This window comes from Puma concolor, chromosome C2 (genome assembly GCF_028749965.1).
Source record: "Puma concolor isolate L17-30 chromosome C2, mPumCon1.1.hap2, whole genome shotgun sequence".
Classification (NCBI taxonomy): Eukaryota; Metazoa; Chordata; class Mammalia; order Carnivora; family Felidae; genus Puma; species Puma concolor.
This window is the reverse complement of record NC_141675.1, coordinates 98,856,120-98,876,052: the sequence shown is the minus strand read 5'-3', so window position 1 is coordinate 98,876,052 and position 19,933 is coordinate 98,856,120. Positions and strand designations below refer to the sequence as shown.

The 19,933-nt window shown below is 36.6% G+C and overlaps 1 protein-coding gene across 48 annotated transcripts in view; it reads right to left on the bottom strand.

Moving 5' to 3' along the window:
- ZBTB20 (zinc finger and BTB domain containing 20) overlaps positions 1 to 19,933 on the bottom strand; it is a 780,465-nt gene that overhangs the window by 390,045 nt on the left and 370,487 nt on the right. The window lies entirely within an intron of this gene.

The following is a 19,933-nucleotide window of genomic DNA, read 5'->3' as shown; positions in this document are numbered from 1 at the left end:
GTTGATGATGCTTCCATTGATCCATCTGATAATATTGAAGGTGATGGCTTACTGATTGAGCCTGTCACATGATAACACTACAGCTACCAGCCAATAATGTAAGGACGACTATGGACTAACATCATAATATCTCAGTTTGGACACAAACCTGGAATTAGCTGCTGTCAGCTTTACTGTGCAGCTGGCTTTTTAAAAAGGGAAAGGCAGGATTGAAAAGATCTGATTTCAAATTGTGACTCACTCCTGTTTTGGAGTTTAAGAACACACATTCTGGAGTCAAACTGAATCCAATTACTAGTTGGGTGACCTTCAGAAAGGTAATTACTTCTCTAAGCCTTAATTATCTCTTCTTTAAAATGGGGCCAAGAATACTTATATCACAGAATGATTTGGGTTTTGAATTGATTAATTTAGATAAGAGTACCTGGCAAACAAAAGTATCCAAACTAAATAAAAGTCTGTTGAAGGCAAATACAATAATAACTTAAGGTTGTCACTGAAGCTCTCTGCCTAAAAGACATCAGTGTTGAGACTCACTCCTCAGTTTTCTGGAAGATTTGATCCCCCAGAGGGAAAAGAAAAAAAAGAATTAATCCAAATAAAAGTGACTTTTCAAATTTAATTGTGCATTCGCATCACCTGGAAGTGATTGTTACAAATGTAACTTGCTGGGCTCCAATCCCAGGGATTATAATTCAATATGTAGGGATGGAATCCAGGAAAATGCATTTTTGCAACCATCCACGTGACTTTGACTTAGGATCGAGGATCCTCACGATGATGGAACATCTATAAAGCAATAGAAATTGGCCAAATATTTATCCCCCAAATAGTCACACATTGTGGCCTGTACCTGGGAGAGGCTATGATTTCTTTTCCTTAGGTAAGAATTCAGCCAGGTGAACTTAAATAATGTACAAATATAACATGTTCACAGAGTATGTTATACTTACAGAGTAAAAAAACCTTTTTTTTTTTCAATGAAATACGCTTCCTGAATAATTACTATTTAGCTGCTAATATTATCTTCATTTTTTTCCATCACCATTATGTACATGCAAGTGTACAGGCAAGGGTCAGATTCATTTTCAACTTATCCTTTTTCTTCTTATGAAACAATCAACTAACTTCCTGAAAATTGGTAAATTCTTTAAATAACAAAAGTAGCTATTCCCTCCTTTAAAGGCATTTTTATAAAGTATTCTTGAAATGCATTTATTAAAATTGATGATAAGAATCGATGCACAATTCTGAATTGAATATTTTAAATGCAATCGATGAATTAATTTGCTAAAATAAAGATAATCTATAAGTGGACAGCTTTCTGGATCTAAGAGGAAATGTTAAAACCTTCACTTTCAAGATTTTCCAAAGAAAAAGCCAGACAAATTCCAGAAATATTTAGAATTTGTAATACAATATGCCAACAGATATGCATTAATTCTCTATATTCTAAAAGTTATTGTAAAGACAAGAGAATTGTGGTCTTTAATTGCAATTGGGCATACAGTTAAGCTGGGGAGAATAAAAAAATACCAATATGAGAAAAGTTTATCAATGTTATTAGATAATATAGCATAGTGAGTAAGTCTAAAGGAGAATCTTCTTTTTAATACTTACCGTGTGAGCTAGGGTAAGCTACTTAACATCTCAGCAACTCAGGCCCGGGACTCTCTGAGAAGGTTGTGGTGACCATAGTGGGTACTAAATAAATGCAATGTTTATTGTAATAGTTGAAAGTTTATTATAAAAGGTATCCAAGAAATGTCATAAGGCTTACATGAACAGTATGGACACTGAGAACTAAGAAAACCAAATTGAGAGAATGCTGACATGACTGGTAAAGTTTTTGCAAGGAACAGTATTTGAGTTGGATGATTCAGAATGAATAAAAATTTGTCTAGAAAGAGACACAGAGATCATTTTAGGATGGGGGCAAATGTTGATATGAACAGCAGGTCGGGGTAAAAAGTATTCAATAGTTTAGGATACAACTGTGAAATAGTTTACAAAAGATAACTTGGGGTAAAACGATAGAGTTCTAAATTCCAAAAGTCACTGTTGTTTTTTTGATAGAGTTTTTACTTGCTCCAATATAATCCCAGTGTAATTCAACATCTTTTTAGAACACTGGTTCTCAAATTGTATTACGTATCAGAATCACCTGGAGGGCTTCTTCAAGCACAAACTGCTGTACTCCACCCCGAAGTTTCCATTCAGTAGGTTGGGCTGAAGCCCAAGAGTTTGCGTTATAATATATTCCCAGGTGTGCAAATGCTGCTGGTCACTTTGAGAACCACTGCTTTAGAAGAAGATGACAGTTGGATAGAGGAGGGTTTTCCTCAAAGTAAGAAATAATTGAATAACTGAATACCTTCTTTATTTCCTGTAAAATTTCATCCTCCTTTGCATACTAAGTCACAGAAGCACCTACATGGAAGTTACCCAAGGAAACACAAATGCTTACTTTGACTCCTCGTCTCTCTACTGAATTCAGGTCTTTAACTGTGGGAATGAGGAGACCCGTGACACACGGGACCCCAAGCCAACCAGCCTGGAAACTTAGAGAACACTTCATCAGCATTAAGGTTATTCAAGAATTGAAAATAATAGAGCCAAGAGATTAAAGACGGTGGGTGGACTTTTTATTCTAGAGAGCCTCTATCGATCCATGCTGCACATTTTGTACCCGTGTTACACTTGATTGCCTGCCCCATAATCCTCAAGCTATTTTCAACTCCCTCTTAGGTGCAGGTCACTGCTTAACTATTTCCACCTCCTGCTTCAAAATCTCTCTCTTAAACAGACTTCCACTATTTAGTAACTACACTTTAAGAATTATTTTAAAAGGCAGAAAGAGGAAATGAAATTCTCTGACCCTATTTTCTCATGCATGACTCTGAGGACACCATCTCACTAGTTAGTATTTTATTTTCAATGGTGGAACAAAAAAATGTTCTGTTTGAAGATTCAGGTAGAAGTCTTTGTGCAAAAAAGGTCAAAAGTGGATTTAAAATGTTTGAAACTCCAAACATCTCTCTGTAACAGCAACTTATTTTCTAGCCATTTATCTTTCCTTAAAATAAGAAGCTATATAATTATGAAGTATAATTAATAATAACAACAATTACCACAAGTGCAATAGAAATAATGATAGTAAGCACCATGGGCCCAGATCCCCACAGTTTCAAAGGATAAGAATTTGTCTTAGTATTTTCAAGAATAGACAGCAGCCCAAAAATACAGGGGAAAAAAATAAAAGGAAAAAAAATGTTTCCTATGTTCCCTGGGAAGTACCACAGAAAAACAGACAATAAACTTTAATGCCTCTTGTTAAAGATCTTCATTTTACAGATCAGTTCAGGCAATTTAAATAGACAAAAACATGAGGCCTCTAACGTCTCTTAGGAAACAGTATCAACGTTAATTCCTGGCTGGTCCCAATTCCATTTCTAGTTAAGCATCCCCATCCACTCATAAGAAGAAAGAAATAGCATTTGTACAGTGTTTTACAGTTTATAAAGCACTTTCACAAACATCATATTATTTGATTGTCTCGACAATCCCATGGGATAGGTAAGTAGGGAAAGGATTAATATTATACCTATCAGAAGGTGAAAGAATTAAGGATCAAAGAAGGAAATAAATTACATTGGGTCAAACTCTGTGCAGACCTGAAAAGAAGCCCAAATATAAAGTTTTACATAACATGGAATAGGCTCAGAGAATCTGATACCTGCCCGAGGTCACAAGTGGCAGAGCTAGGAGGCTGGGATACGGGTAATCCAGCTCAAGCTGCCATGCTCTTTCCAAACCAGAGACCCTACTCTCAGTTGTAAATGTCTAGTTACAGTAACTGGCCCTCTCAAGGGGAGGCAATGTTCAATTGCCAACTGTTACAATCACTGTTAGTGTTCAGGTTTTTTGTTTGTTTTTAGTTCATCTGACAAAAAAGGTATACATTCCTTGAGAAGACGTGCTACCGTATAATACTACTTAGTCTGTCAAGAGAAAAAGAAGAGAATGTATTATTTCACTGGCTTAGAATACTGGCTTCTTTTTTTTTTTAATTTTTTTTTTAACGTTTTTATTTATTTTTGGGACAGAGAGAGACAGAGCATGAACGGGGGAGGGGCAGAGAGAGGGGGAGACACAGAATCGGAAACAGGCTCCAGGCTCTGAGCCATCAGCCCAGAGCCTGACGCGGGGCTCGAAATCACGGACCGCGAGATCGTGACCTGGCTGAAGTCGGACGCTTAACCGACTGGGCCACCCAGGCGCCCCGAATACTGGCTTTTAAAGGTAACTCCAACTACACACAGACACAAGAGACAACACAGCCCTATTTCCACAGAAATACTCGTTATAAGAAAGACAAACCGAAAGACTAACCAAACTCAGAGCCTGGCTTCTAGCATAGGTTCAACTTTAAACTGTTAGTTTCTAAGCATGGAGCCAATACCTATGCATATTAAAATGAGGAATAACAGCATTGCATGTATGAACAAAATAAATCATTCATTTGTTGTTCTGAACTCAAAAGCCTCAAAGCCGTAGATTCAGACTTTGAACCTTTGGATTAAATTAACATACCTCTTGTTATTTTTACTTTTTACATGCATTTACTTGTACAACTTCCCCATTTCACCTTTTTGTTTTAAGATAGTTACATTCTCCCTTCACTTACATATGCACAACTTCTGACTTAGAGCATTCAGAGGTTTGGCAAAGCAAGGTCTTCCCACAAAAGACACAGAGGTTTCATAGAATGCATCTCGGGAATTTGGGCTGAAGAAGTTAAGGGAGGTCTAGCATATGAGTAAATATTTGTGAATTAGACTGAAATTTCAAATAGTAAATGAAAACATTTATTAAAGAAGGTTGTTGTATGTACTGAACAACTACCTTCCGACTGAGCATTTCAGGGCATTGCAGAATTTCAGAGGTGATGCTCCACTGGAGATTTTATTTTTATAATGACAGAATATGAGTGTTGGAGTTCATTAAAATTATAGATTATAATTACCTAAGGCTTTAATACCCTGTAAAGCGTCTCTGCAAAGTGGCTGTCCATGCTCAAACACCCTGGTCTTGGGGAGTTAATATTTGTTGATATTAGGGACTGTTAGGGACTGAATATAACCCCTCCTCAATCTCCCAATTCACATGTGAAGTCCTAACCCCCAGTATGACCATATTTGGAGATAGGGCCTTTAAAGAGATAAGTACAATTAAATGAGGCCATGAGGGTGGGGCACTGGTCCAATAGGTCTAGTGCCCTCATAAAAAGAGGAAGAGACACCAGGGATGAGGAGACACAGTGAGAAGAAGGCCCTCTGCAAACCAAGCAGAGAGACCACATGAGAAATCAACTCTGCTGACACTTCAATTCCTGGACTTCCAACCCCCAAACTGAGAAACAACACATTCCTGTAATTGAAGCCACCTGGTCTATGATACTCTGGTATGGCGGTCCTAGCAAACTAATACAGGCGCTAAAGTTCTACAACTTGCAAGGTAGGAATTGGTTAAATCCACTTATTAGGTACAGAAACAGATTATGGGACATTTGAAACATGTCCCAAAGAGACAGAAACGATAAGTGGCATAACCAAAGTTTAACCTAGGTTTGTCTTCCAGACTAATATTTTTTCTTTCTTGTCTGTTTTCTAGCTTTGAGCACATAAGGGTGTTACAAAGTTAGTTTTTATAAATTGACCTGAATATATATTCTTGTATATTTTACCACTGGCTTGTGTTCTACTTGGAGTCACAGGAAACAACATAATTTATCTTCCATGTGACAGTCCTTAGTGTACTTGAACATAGTTATCATATTCATTCCTCAAGAATTTCTTTCTTTATTTTTTTTAAGTGTATTTATTTATTTAGAAAGAGACAGAGACAGCATAAGTAGGGGAGGGGCAAGGAGAGAGAATCCCAAACAGGCTCTGCACTGTCAGCACAAAGCCCAATGCAGGGCTCGAATTCATGAACCCATGAGATCATGGCCTGAACTGAAACCGACAGTCAGACGCTTAACCGACTGAGCCACCCAGGGGCCCTGTGAATTTCTTTTTTTTAATGTTTATTTATTTTGAGAGAGAGATAATGAGAGCAAGAGCACCAGGGGAGGGGCAGAGAGAGACAGAGAGAGAGAATCCCAAGCAGGTTCTGTGCTGTCAGTGCAGAGCCTGATGTGGAGTTTGATCTCACAAACTGTGAGATCATGACCTGAGCTGAGATCCAGGGTTGTACATTCAACCAAGTGAGCCACCCAGGTGCCCCCATTCTTCATGAATTTCTAAACAATCCCAGTTCCCTTAACCATTCCTTGTATCACATGTTTCATTTCCCTATCATTCTGGTCACTTTCCTCTGAAGATGTTCCTATTTGTTTAGGTTTCTTATACTGGCTTGTTAAGCCATATACCACCCATATAACTCATGAATAGTCTTAAAAATATGAAGACAAAGTCTGGCCTTTATTCATTTTAGAACTTTCCTCTAGCTAGATGTATCCCATTGCTCCAATTTTCCGAGATGTCTTTGGAATTTGATTACTTAATTCAACAACTTTTCTATGCATTTGGATTCACATCATCTGCAACTCTGATGGACGTGCTTTCATCCCAGTAATTGAAAAAAAATGGTGGCCAAGAGAAGGCTTAGGTTATTCCTGAAATATTCCATAGGACTCCCTTCTAGTATGACATTGAGACATTTATTTGCACTTAATAGTGTGGTCATTCAACCAGTTACTAATCCATCTGTACATCTAACCAGGCAAGATCAGATCACATATTGTAGACCTGCTTTCACTGAAGCCATTCTGGTTTCTAGCAAGAACCACTTCTTCCAGGGGAATCATAAACCATTGCTTTATGCTTTATTGTTTTAATAATACATTCTAGGCCTTTGCTCAGGGCCGACATCATGTTGTTTGTCCTTATAAACTACCTTCTTCTACTTTCTAAAAATCAGAACATATTCTACATCTCTAGTCATCTAACTTTTTTGTTTGTTTGTTTTTTGCTTTTCCTCAGATATGAATGGCAGTAATTAGTCATCTTATTGACAAATCTTCTCACTAGCTTATGATTCTCTAGCCCTATTTTCAGGATCTTTTCCTTTTCCTTTTTCATATTTCCTGCCAAGGAAGAGAGTCACTCATGTGTAATCATGGACTGCATCCAGAGATGGCATGCTGGTCAGAGGTGGATCTGCAAACTAAAAGAGTAGGAGAACTTAAGGTGTTGTCCTTGGGCCTGGGTGTATTGCCAGTGGAGAATGGGCTGTGATTAGGTGAGGCTTTGCTTCCATCTCTATGCATGGCTCTGCCTGGCTTCTGTTGTTGACTTCTAGCTGTGCACCTGGACACGGTTACATCCTTTTCTTATTCACTCTGGATGATTTTCTTTGCAAAAGATTCAAGACAGCTTTGTATTTTTCAGTCTTTAACAGAGAAAGGTTGGACATATAATACTTTTATTTTCCCATGAAACCTTCTCTGAGGCAGGCATGTACCCCGACCTTTACCTAATCAAGAAAAGTTGTTTGGGGGATGGGAAATGGGAAGGAAGGTTGGACTTTAAATGCACAAATCACTTCTAATAAAAACACTAAGATTCAGGTGCCTGAGGTTAGAAATACTGGAGGGAATTCAATTACACTAATTAATATTTAAGAAGGGCTAGAGATCACATACTGAATGTGGGAAACTAGGCCAGTCAGACAGGAGCATATGGGGAGGGCAAGATCAACTGATAAAAGTAACAAACAAATCATACATAAATGCTGCAACAGGAATGAAATAGAGAATAGGAAATAAATGTTTCAACAGACACTGAAGAGGAGGTAAATGGTCTACCACGTAAAAGCAAAATGTTCTAACACACACAAGACATTTTATTGGCTTTATGTAAACACCTATATTATAAAAAAAAATGACTTTTTTCAAGTAAGTTAGTAGAAATGTTACCTATTTGTATAAACAGGCTTAGTTTGGGTTCTGTGAATTCACAGCATACTATATTGCTTTTGTTTCCTCACTGGCTCATCAAGTAGTGGTCTCAGTGAGGCATGACGCTCATACTGGGGAGCTCCCTAACGGCTAAGCTTACCTGGATACCCAAAACCTACGGAAGGGTGGAAAGCAACAGTGTATTCTGAGTTCTACACAAGTTTTTCTTGCTCTGGCTCTGATATCATTTGGTTGGTGTCATAGCTTATGCCACATTCTCTCTTTGGACTTGATTTTGTATTTGTGGCCCAGAGAGTCAATTCTGATTTTTGGCCACTCTTCTGCACACTTCAATGCTTTCAGAGAAGGCACTAGTAGTACCAGAACTATCTTGCCTCTATCACGTAAACGGCTCCTTCTTCCACACTAACATTTACCTCACCTTTTCACTTCTTCTCTACCTCTAAGCCTCCTCCCCCTCCTTCCCTTTGCTCTCGTTTATCAGAAGGTCCTGTCCCTGAACCTTACTCCACCCCTCCAGCACTCATTCTTTCAAAGTGCCACCCTCAAAAGCCACAATTTGTGGATTCACAGCCCCATCTTGGAAGCTCTGAAAACTGGAAGCCCAGAGAATTCACTGAACCGTTTTTGTTACCAACATCATCATGTGGGAACAGAAGTAGAAACATAGAGCGATAGATGAGAGGGGGGTTGAAACTGTGATTTGGGCCCTTTTTGCAAATTTTCTAGTGTGCACAGATGGTAACTATGACTGAACGAACCCCATGTCTATACACAATGTGTAATATTAGTCTCATGAAGAGAACAAAGCAAAGAAACAAAAACAAGATTCTTGCCCTTTAGGACTTTAACCTCTAGCTGAAGAAAGAATTCAAATATACCAAAACCCACAAGAAAAAGCACCCCCAAAGGGTTGAATTGTCTTCAAATAATAGAGGAACAGAGAGGAAAAAATAAGGTTACTTCCTAAAAATTTGAACCAAAGTAGTGGTTTTCAAACTATGCTTCATGGTCCCCAAGCTCACAAACAGATGATTACAAAGAGATGACTGAGCTGTTAAATCTTTAATTAAAATGTAAATTTATAATTGTGATAAAAATGGCATGCAAATTAAATGTATTATGTAATTTTATTTTATTTCCTATTTCAAGTTTTTATTTAAATTTCAGTTAGTTAACATACAGTGTACTATTTCAGGTGTAGAATTTAGTTATTCATCACTTATATACAACACCCTACTGCTCATCACAAGTGCCCTCCAAGTACCCATCACCCATTTGACTTGAAAACAGACTATTAACTAGAGAGAACAAACTGAGGGTTGCTGGAAGGAAGATGGGCAGGGGATGGGTTAAATGTATTTATGTAATTTTAAAAAACATATTGGGGACTAATGTGTTGCTAATAGATAAGTACATACAATAGGTTTAACTAGTTTTCATGTAGGCCTCAAATTAAGACCCTGATATCAGAAGGCCAGCTGTTCAAAACAAACAAAAAACTGTTGGTATCTGCAATTGCTTACGCGTATCTCATGATTTTCTTGACACCATAAGTACTCCATCCCTCATACAAAAATACACTGAGCTTAGTCTGCTATAATAATCCAGTCCTGAGTTTCCACTTCTTCTCATATTCACCTTTATATTCTTAGTAATTGACTTTTATAATATTAAAATGATACATAATTTTAATTTATAATACAAGTTTAATAAAATACTACTCTTACTGGTTCATATATAAAGGCTCCAATCATTTATTTTGAAAAGAGGATTCTGTTGTTAAAAGAAATATGAAAAATCTCTGGATCAGAAAATTTGCATGAACCCTCCAATTCAAGGCAGTACAATTCTCATGCATCTGGCTCCAGAATACTCAATTTCTGAATTTAGTGACTTGCTGGCTTAGAACATTTCATACAGCAGATATATTGGGCCCAAACTAGATTTCATATACTAGTTATTATCCCTTCAGGCTTAAGAAAGATGGTATTTTTACATTGAGGAATAGATTACCATGAAAACATCATGCAACCAAAAAAGTCACCTTGTCTTAAGTTTACTGAGTACATGAAATTTACCAGATAGTCTTAGAAAACCAGATCATCAGAATTTAATATATTAGTTTAAAATTTAACCAGTACTAACCAAAAAATAAGTCAATGGAAACTTCTTTATTTAAGGACTGCTTTTATTAATTATGTAATATATGGACATTTATTCATTTATTTTACATTTACTCAAAATATATATGTCAAAAGACTCCAGAAGACTTTTTTGCTATCTAACATTAATCAGTCATTATTTCATGTTAAAAAAAGAGTGAGCCAAAAACGACTTTCCACCACTACAGAGAATGAAACTAGCAAACCTGAGTTGAAAGATCCATTTTCCAAAACCTGAACCATGCTCTACCATGGAAGTATTTCAAAATTTCTTAACACCGAAGTATATGTCAATAATAAATTGACTTCAAGGTCTTTCATGGTCTCTACTATATAGTAGTCAAACTGGAATTTTGCATGTATTTATTTTTTAAAGGCTGTAACTTGTAAAGTACCATAACATAAAGGTTACAGATGTACTGGAGTTTCTGTTTGAGCTCCACAGTCCTAGCTATGAGACCCTAGGCAAATTACTTAAGCTGTTTAAACCTCAGCCTTTTGCTTCCATAAAATGGAAGAAATAATTAAAATGCTGATTCTTGTAGATTTGTCAGAGGGATTAAACGTATAAAATAATGAATGAAAGTTGTTTAACATGTTGCCTAGAAGATAAAATGCTCTTAATAAATATTAACTATATTTATTAAAATTGCTCAGCACCTAAAAGCCAGTTGTTTTCTGATTTTTCCTATAACCTGATTTTACTCATAATTAATTAACTACATGGTCTTCCCTTTAAGAATAATGTTCTATTTATGGGGCACCTGGGCACCTAGATGGCTCAGTTGGTTAAGTGTCCGACTGCAGCTTTGGTCATGATCTCATGGCTTGTGAGTTCGAGCCCTGTGTCAGGCTTTATGCTGACAGCTCAGAGACTGGAGCCTGCTTCAGATTCTGTGTCTCCCTCTTTCTCTGTTCTTACCTGGCTCACACTCTGTCTCTCTCTCTCTCTCTCAAAAAAAAATATTTTTAAAAAATAAAAAAAAATAATGTTTTATTTAGATTTCTTTTTCTTTGTTTCTAGAATGTTCTCTGATATGTTATCAGAGAATGTTATCAGATAGGATTGCAGGGCTTCATTTTGATAGTACTGTACTTGCTTTTCTTTGAATGCTTGTGTTATTTTCTCGTTCTTACTCAGTGATTTAAAAAGTAAAACTCAAAGAAGAACTAAAAATTACGAGGAATTTATTGAGACCAATGGTTATCAAAATTGGGCAAAAAAGAATGTTATTAAAAATAAATCACACCAAGGGAGAGCAGTTGATGACAGCAGCTGTGAAATGACTGTACATGGTGGGAATCAGTGAACCCCAAAGAAACAAAAGAAAAAAAAAAGGAAGGCCATGAAACTTACATGATTTACAAGGAAGGCCTAAGCTTAATGAACAGACTCTTTAGACTACAGGAGCCAGGGAAGTCATTTCTGGATGAATATTTGCACAAGACAGTAACACTGGAAGGACTGATATTCTCTGATCAAATGGAAACTACTAGTAAGAAAAGAAAGAGAAATAAGACAAATGAAAATTTTTACTACATTTTATTTCATTACTGCTTTGCCTGCACTGAGGGGACAACATCTTCATGTAATATATGGATATAGATGGGATGCTGGAAAAAATGCTTGGTGCTGATGGGAATAGCAATAAGGATGATATATTTTTAAGAGGCAAAGTTAGAAATTCATGGGCAAGATAAATTAAAGTTAGAACCCATTTGGCAGATATTGGGACAGGGTATTCTATGACACAAAAGCTTTTCTTAAATAGGACTCTAAGAATTTAGCTGTTTGAAAAACATTTCAAGTAGGCAATAACAAAAACAAAAACAAAAACAAATAGTTGCTTTACTGCAAAGATGCATACAGGCTTATAGCTTTTTGCCTTGTGCCTAGATATGGACCTGCTCTCAACCTCCACAAGCAGTAAATTCAGTTAAAAACTAAAAATTAAGATGGTACTATAACATCATGCTTGAGAGAATAAAATATCAAGATGATGAACAAAACCAGCTGAAATGGGACTAGCAACTTAACCCAAGTCAAGGAAGCAGTCTACAGTGTTAAAACAAAAATACTACTAAACAGAACCAAACATGCTACTCATGGGAACAACACGTGAATTTTTTTCCTGAGAATCTAAGTGGATAATGCCTATGAGATTACTCTAAATGTGTAGATTGTTTTCAGAATTGCCACTGTTTCCAAATGAAATTTAAAGACCATTTTATGAACCACGTGAAACCTTATAAAAAATGAAGTCTTTAAGCCAAAAACAAAAGGCTGGCCTAATTAGGAAAAGAAAATTTAAGTCAGTCACAAGTGTTAGATCACATTAATTCAGAGAGACATAGTCTGAAGTATTTCCATTAAAACCCTGATAGCTTCCCTTCTTGAGAAGAAATCACTCTTCCCTGCTAAAAAAAAAACCTATATTTAGTTGTAAACCAGTACTCAATGTATATTCACTTGAAATCTCCATGTAGGAAAAAAACAAAAAAAAAAAACCCCAAACCACCAAAACGCTTTCATCTCCATTCCAATATGAGCTATATAAACTTCTAAAATCATCTTAGAAGGAAAAACATCATTCTCTCTTCTTATTTAGTATTGTTGCTTTTTTCAGTATTTGGGCATTTTAAAAATAACAATATGCAAGAGTATGATGTCATCGTGAATATAACCACCAGGTCAATATGATGATTTAATGTATGACTTTAAAATTGAGCTTTCCTTTAATCCTACTATTCTATAAATAACTTCATCATTCTGTCATGATTAAAATATCTTTTCATCAAATTTGATATAAATGCACTAGGTATGGTAAATATATTTCTGGCTTAAAATGGCAACAATGCAAATTGTATGATAAAGACTATATCATTGTCCCACTTTCATTTTGATAAAATCTCTTTTTTGGTGATATCATTTCATGTTAGGCTTTTTTGTGCTGCTTAATATTATAATTAATAATTCATATTTTTTCTTTCCCCTCTCACTCTGACAACTTTTATTTTTAATCGGTGGGCATGTGCCAAATTGGTTTGTTATTTATTTATAATGTAAAATGACAAGGAAATTGAATATGTGGAATAAGAGAGAGATTTTCTTTCATATGACAAAAAATTCTTAGCAATGGGATATTTCTTGCTTATCCTTATGGACTCAAGAATTTTCGAGGTTAGATCAGATGGCACCAGTACTTCATATGCAACATGTAATAGACATATTAAATGGAACTGTTCACTTATGTTTTTAAAATTCATTTTAGTTTTGTGAAGACAGCTGGGCACATGCATAAAAAAGAGAACAAAAAAATAACAAAATTTGTAAAAGACTCCTTATTCCGATAGATCCTATAGTGCCAAATTAAGTAAAAATTCTGACCAAACAGATCTATTTGTATTCTTTCCTAAATGCTAAAACATGCAAATTTAGTAAGAACAAACAGATAAAATTTTAAAGATATGGAATCTCCATTAAAACAAATAAAAAGTTCTGTCTTGCAGGGCTTTACAGAGCCTTAAATAATCCCTTCAGTTTTCCCCATAACCAGAAGCCACATAGTTTGAAGGCTAGAGCATTGAATGGCTATGACAGTAAATTCCGAGAATGGTCTCAAGGCTATCAGCAACCAAATCACCAGAGGAGCTAGTTAGAGTGAAGAATCACAGGTCCACCCACGAACTACTGTGGAATCAGAATCTGTAGGGATATGACCCTAGAATTTGCAGCCAGCTCCTGAGGTAGAATTAACTTTGATAACAGTCTTATGCCAAAAACCCTGCATCTTCCCCAGAGCTTCCCCTTGTCAGATAAGCCTTTTCAATTCATCCTTTGAGTTGAACATTGGAGAATTCACATAACACAAATAATACGCTTCCTGCAAGATGTCTCCCATTTCTCCCATTAATTTAAAAACCATAGTCCACTGCCACTGCCCTGCTTAAGGCCCCTTCTCTCTGGCTCTACCTTTGTTGTCAACCTGTACAAAACAATCAGACTGTGACATCATCCAATTAGTCTCCATCATTTGGAACAAGAAACTTTTTCCCAAGGATTTGGTCCAAATTTCCATTTAAACTTGATCATTAACAGACTGTATTTGTATCTAATATCGAACACTTAAAAATAACTTGATGACCTTAATTATTTTGATCGTTATTAACATGTAGGAGGTTGTAAGTTGACATTGAGCCAAACATGGGAACTGATGCACAGGGAAGTTAAATCCTTTAACCTTAGTTAACTCATTTAGTGGCAGAATCTGAACTAGAGCATGTACATTCTAACATTATACCACCGTGCCTTTCAACCTGCTCCTTGAACAAACTTTCTCCTGCCTTTATAGAAAATGCCTATTTTATGGGCTCTGTATCTCTGAGATATTTCATTTAGACTTTGTGTACGTGGTGTTTATCTTTCAAAAATGAATTATGAAAAAAAATTTACTGTAGGATTATATAATCTGGGGTGGTCGAGTTAAAATGGCAATAATAGTGATGCTGATGCCAGTCTTGTGAGGCACTATCTCTGACCTGATAATAGCTCACTTTTAAAAAACTTAAAAAAAAATCATTTTGAATTTCCATAATTCACTTTAAGGTTTGGTGCTAACATGGATTTAAGAAAGAAATATAACTGCTGCCATGTTGAATGTGTATCAAAAAAACTACTAATAGTCTTGACTACTACTTGGTTAGCTATATTTCGCTATTTGAATGTAACTATGGGAAGTGGTGTTCTAGAATCTCATTCATAATAACTGCCATATAACAAAAGGAAATAGAAACTATTAGCATAGGTATAATGTTAATGAACTGGTGAGTTTTCAATAGAGATTTATCAGACCAGATTATTTGAAAATGTTCCCTGTCTATAGGAAGAATACAACGCCCCCCCCCACACACACATACACACCCACACATGAGCGTATCAAAATTATTCATATTTAAGTTTCCAGGGAAGAAGACCAATAAATTTGTTTGTCAAGCACTTTTGCTTAAATGGTATTATAGGACCTTTTACAAATGGAAGTTGATTCAGATTTTAGTATACTCTGATCCCCGGAGTTTAGGGCAGGGGGTGAGCTAAGGAAAAGGAGAGTAGGCAGAGAATGTGTGTGTTGTGGGGGCTTGGAGCGTGTGCACTTGTGTGAATATAAGTACCCTGAATTTAATGAAGAAAAATTTCATTATTCTGTGTTTATATATCTTTGTGTGAAACAAGTACTTTTCTCCATAACTGGAGTTTACATAGGCTCTATCATAACACCCTTTGAGAATCCCTTTAAACATCAAAATGGATTTTTCCAAATAAAAAATCCCATGATTTAGCTTTATTAACATCTGAATGAATGTTTCCACTGAGTTGTCCAGAAGAGGGACTGAGTAAGGTTTAGAGAGCAATTTTTTTTTCATGATGATTGGTAGCAATGTTTCCCTTCTATCAGAAAGCAAGCTATAGACATACAAAGCATTAGATATACACCTAGATAAAAGTAATATTGCAGAATCCAACTGGTATCCGAGAGGTGAGGACAGGCTGAGATGGACTCCTTGGCTTCCTTATGTCCAAAAATTTTCTGTTTCCTTATTTCCTATGGTTACCACCATGGAACATGTTAAAATCTCAGTAGGGACTCTGCTTCAACTTTTCCTTTCAAAACACAGTGAAAAAGCTTAATGGAAAAAAAATGTCCTTCCTATCTCCATGCCAGGCACAGTGTAAGATCCACAAACTTAAAAGCCAGGCAAATAGTCTTTTATGTGCCCCAAAGCTCGGCAAGTGACCTAGTGCTACAAAAATTCCCAAATAGGCATGTGACCTGACTAATGTGTGCTGTGAGATGAGTCAAGGAAAATGGAACCATCTGTACTTTTATTGGACAGTCAAATAATTCCCCTCTGTCCATCCAAAAACATAATTGGATACTTTAAGGAAGAAACAAGGGGAGTTTTTTCAAAACATCTAATTTTTTAAATTGGTGACATAAAATGTTCTGAAGTGTATAACCTAGTCAACATAGACACAGATAAGCCAATAGGTTTAAAAAAAACCATGGCTGCCTTTAAAAATTGTTATTACTCAACTGTATTAAAGCTTCTTTAAGACTCACAGGAAGAAATCAGGGAGAATGAAGGGAATTGAAACTGTAATCTTTAAGAAGTAGGGTATGGGCACCCTTCCTCCCCTGTGACAAAATCTACCAATGATTGAACTCTCAGAGTGGGTGATGGCAGAAAACAGAGCAACCACCTGGAAGGCCATATTGTTGTACATGTTTACAAAGCTTTGCCATTTATTTCTTAAGCATATTTGTCAACCATACATCACACCTCCATTACCCCATATGGGAATTACAGTGGATTTGTTCTATTTTTCAAGTTTTTAGTATTGATACGAAGGACGAGGACAGACTAGCAATAGTTGGTAAAATATAATAATAAAGGCTGAGTCTGTCAAAGACTGCACCTAACAAAATATGCGTATTTAGGAAGTGAAAGGGCCTGATGGAAAGGAGTAGGATACTACGGGTAAGGTGACAGGCAAGCATCTATACAGAATCCTAAAATATCTGTCTTCCATTTCATAAATTACTCTCTCACTGTACAGATTAAGAAATCAAAGTGCACTGTAACATTGGCTAACATGTAAATAGGTCCATACCATAGGTCAGGAACTACGTTAAACATTTAAGTGCATCATCTCATTTAATTCTCACAAATATCTTACAAGGCTAGTGTTATTATTTGCATTTGACAGATGAGAAAACTAAAACTGACAGAGATTAAGTAACTTGTTCAAGTTTGCACCGTAACTGAGTGGAAGCACCAAGAAAGGGATTCAGATCTAATTTCAAAATCCAGGCTCTTTAAGTGCTAGGCCTGTAGTTTTTAACCCAGATTACACATTAGAAACATCTGGAAAGCTTTTAAAAACTTCGGATGCTCAGACCCTACCCCCAGAACAGTTAATCCAAAGTTCTTGCACATGGGGCCCAGACATGGGTGTCTGTTTCAAAGCTCCCCTGGGTGACTGTGACCCACAGCCTGGATTGTGAACCATGGCACTATGCTGTCCTGCCCTCTGTGAAGATCAGCAGACCCACGCCAGGGTGAGGTAGCACTAGAAACAGGGTCCTCAACCTCTTTGCAGTGGCTTCTCCCCTTCCCCAACATGTATTCCTCACCAAATTCATCCATCATGACTACATGAAGAAGTAATATACATGTGGAAACTTTTACAAAGCACTGTCACAGCAGAATATGGTCACAAATCCACCAAAAAGAACCCGTTCATATCTATCTATGGGCTATGATGAATGAACACAAAGAAGAGTCAAGTTTATTACTCTTATCCCCAAAAGGGAAGTATAAGGCTGGCCTTAAAAGCCCTTCATAGCAAAGCAAGTCACTGAATTTTGGAATGGCCCCTTCTTCTCTTTTCACAAATCCAATAAGAATAGCTACTAGATCCAAGGGGGGAAAGATCCAATTACCACTCCTTTACAAAGCTATTTCACTGAGGATCTCAAGGCAACTGAAAGTCATTCAAAACATAAAAGCAGTAGAACTAAAGAAGTCCCAGGTTTTTGACTGCATTCTGCCACTTTACTGCCATGACTTGGGATCACTGGGCCTCGGTTTCCTTTTCTGTACTTAAGCTACATCTCCCTTAGTGTAGTGATTTTATAAGTGTGGTTCCCACCAGCATCACCTGGGAACTTGTTAGAAATGCAAATCATCAGTCCCTACCCTAGACTCAGAATCAGATCAGAAACTCTGCGGGGCGTGGGGTGGGGTGGGATGGGGGGTCCAGCAGTCTGTGTTTTAACAAGCCCTCCAAGTGACTCTGACACATCTACTTCCATAGGGTCGTTGCCTAAGGATAAGAGGAACTTGTACATAAAATTGTTACTTTTCATTACTGTCTGCTTAAGTCAGAATTCTCAAATTCTCTTGCAGAAATATTTAGAGAAATAATGTTATAGTCTACATTAGTTAGATTAATAACCTCACTTCTGAATTTCACTTTGAGTGTGTAGACGAGGCACAAGTCAACCAGAGGTTATGCAATTAGCTTGGAGTCAAAGAGAAAGCAAGTTGTAGAACTGAGAAGGAAACCCCAGAGTGAACTTGATTTTAATTCAATCAAACTGTTAAGGTACCAACCACGCACTTTCATCTATAATCACAATGAACCTTTTTATAAACAAATCTCTATCTTCTTAGCTTAAAAAAATTTTAACAGTGCCTTTTCAAATTTTAAAATGGATTGACTTCTATAATTAGGGGCTAAAGGCAGCTCTGGAAGCAATAAGTCCCAAGCTTTCTATAGTGAGAAAGGGCAATTGCCCAGACCGCTCTTTGTGTGAAGTGCAGGCAATACTCCTCTTGCTCACCTCATAATTCTGATTACTGCAACGGTGGAAACCATGATAAATAAAAGTGCATATCTAGTGGTTGGATTCAATCTCTAATGTTTCTATAATTATTTCTGTAATATTATTATTTGGATAAGATATATCATAAACTGGATTTTAGGAGATGGTTTGGAATGGTTTTCTTCCCCATGCTTCTGTCAGAAGCACTCTATTTTTTTTTTGCTGTAATTTATCTGATATAGCTACTAAGATGCTTGATACTTTTACATGCAAGGGTGCAGAAAAACAAAGACAGGGAATGGGCTGTTAATGAAATTCTCTGATTGTAAAAAGCACTTTGCAATGATCAGGTGGTAAATAATAATAAGAGGAAATAACATAAAGTGCCTAGATGCCTTAGCAATAGTCACTATATAAATGCAGAAGAGATCAGACATGAATAGAATTTGCATTTTATGCAGCTTCTGTGTGTGTATATAGAATATACAGTTGCTAATTTTTCCATAACACTGGTAAAATATTGTTCAAAATCTATTCTTGCCATCTTATCACTTTAAAAGACATCATATAGAAACACCCATCTGTCCTAATGAAATGGGAAATGTGTTCAAAGAGACTAGAGAAAGAGCCTCTTTGCACACAGGGGAAAAAAAAGAGCTCAAATAAAAGGAGAGGATGAAGAAGAAATAGTAACACTGGTAGAACAGCTTTGGAGACTTGCACAAAGGTGATCTTTGAGAAACACAAGGGATGAGTGACTGTTAATGTGTGGCAGAAGAGCTACAATGAAGATATATGGTCAGACACCAAAAATAGAGATACGTGCTGTCTCTTTCCTGGGCTGTTTTTACGATGGTTCTTTTTAAATGGAATTGGGGAGAGGGGGTTTTCTTTGTTGTTATTGCTCTTGAGTTTAGCTATATCACTAACAGCAACTCCATACCAGATTTTTCCAACAGTTCCCTGACCTCTCAGTGCTTCTAATGAACTGCCTTCGATTTTGATGTTATTTTCCCTTTGTACTTGTTCATAATCCATGGCCCATTCATTAGGTATACTAAATCCTAGTCCATGATCACTTTACTTTTGAAGGCACGGAGAAGATGCTAAGAGTTGGGGAGATTCTTTTAGACATAGGGCAAGAGTCTGATCCGGATTCTGAGAAAGCAGAGACCTTGATAAAAAGACCACTAGCCAAATAATACCGAGCACTGAAAACTGAATCAGCCGAAGTACACAATTCTGTCCCTTCCTTTGTCCTCTTCCTTTGTCAAATAAAAGATTGTTTCTAAAATCTTTTCTGCCTCTGGTCTTAAAAAGCAGGATTGGACTTGCACATACAGCTATATTTCAAAATATCTCAAATTTCCAACTTGGAAGAAGACACGTAAACTTTC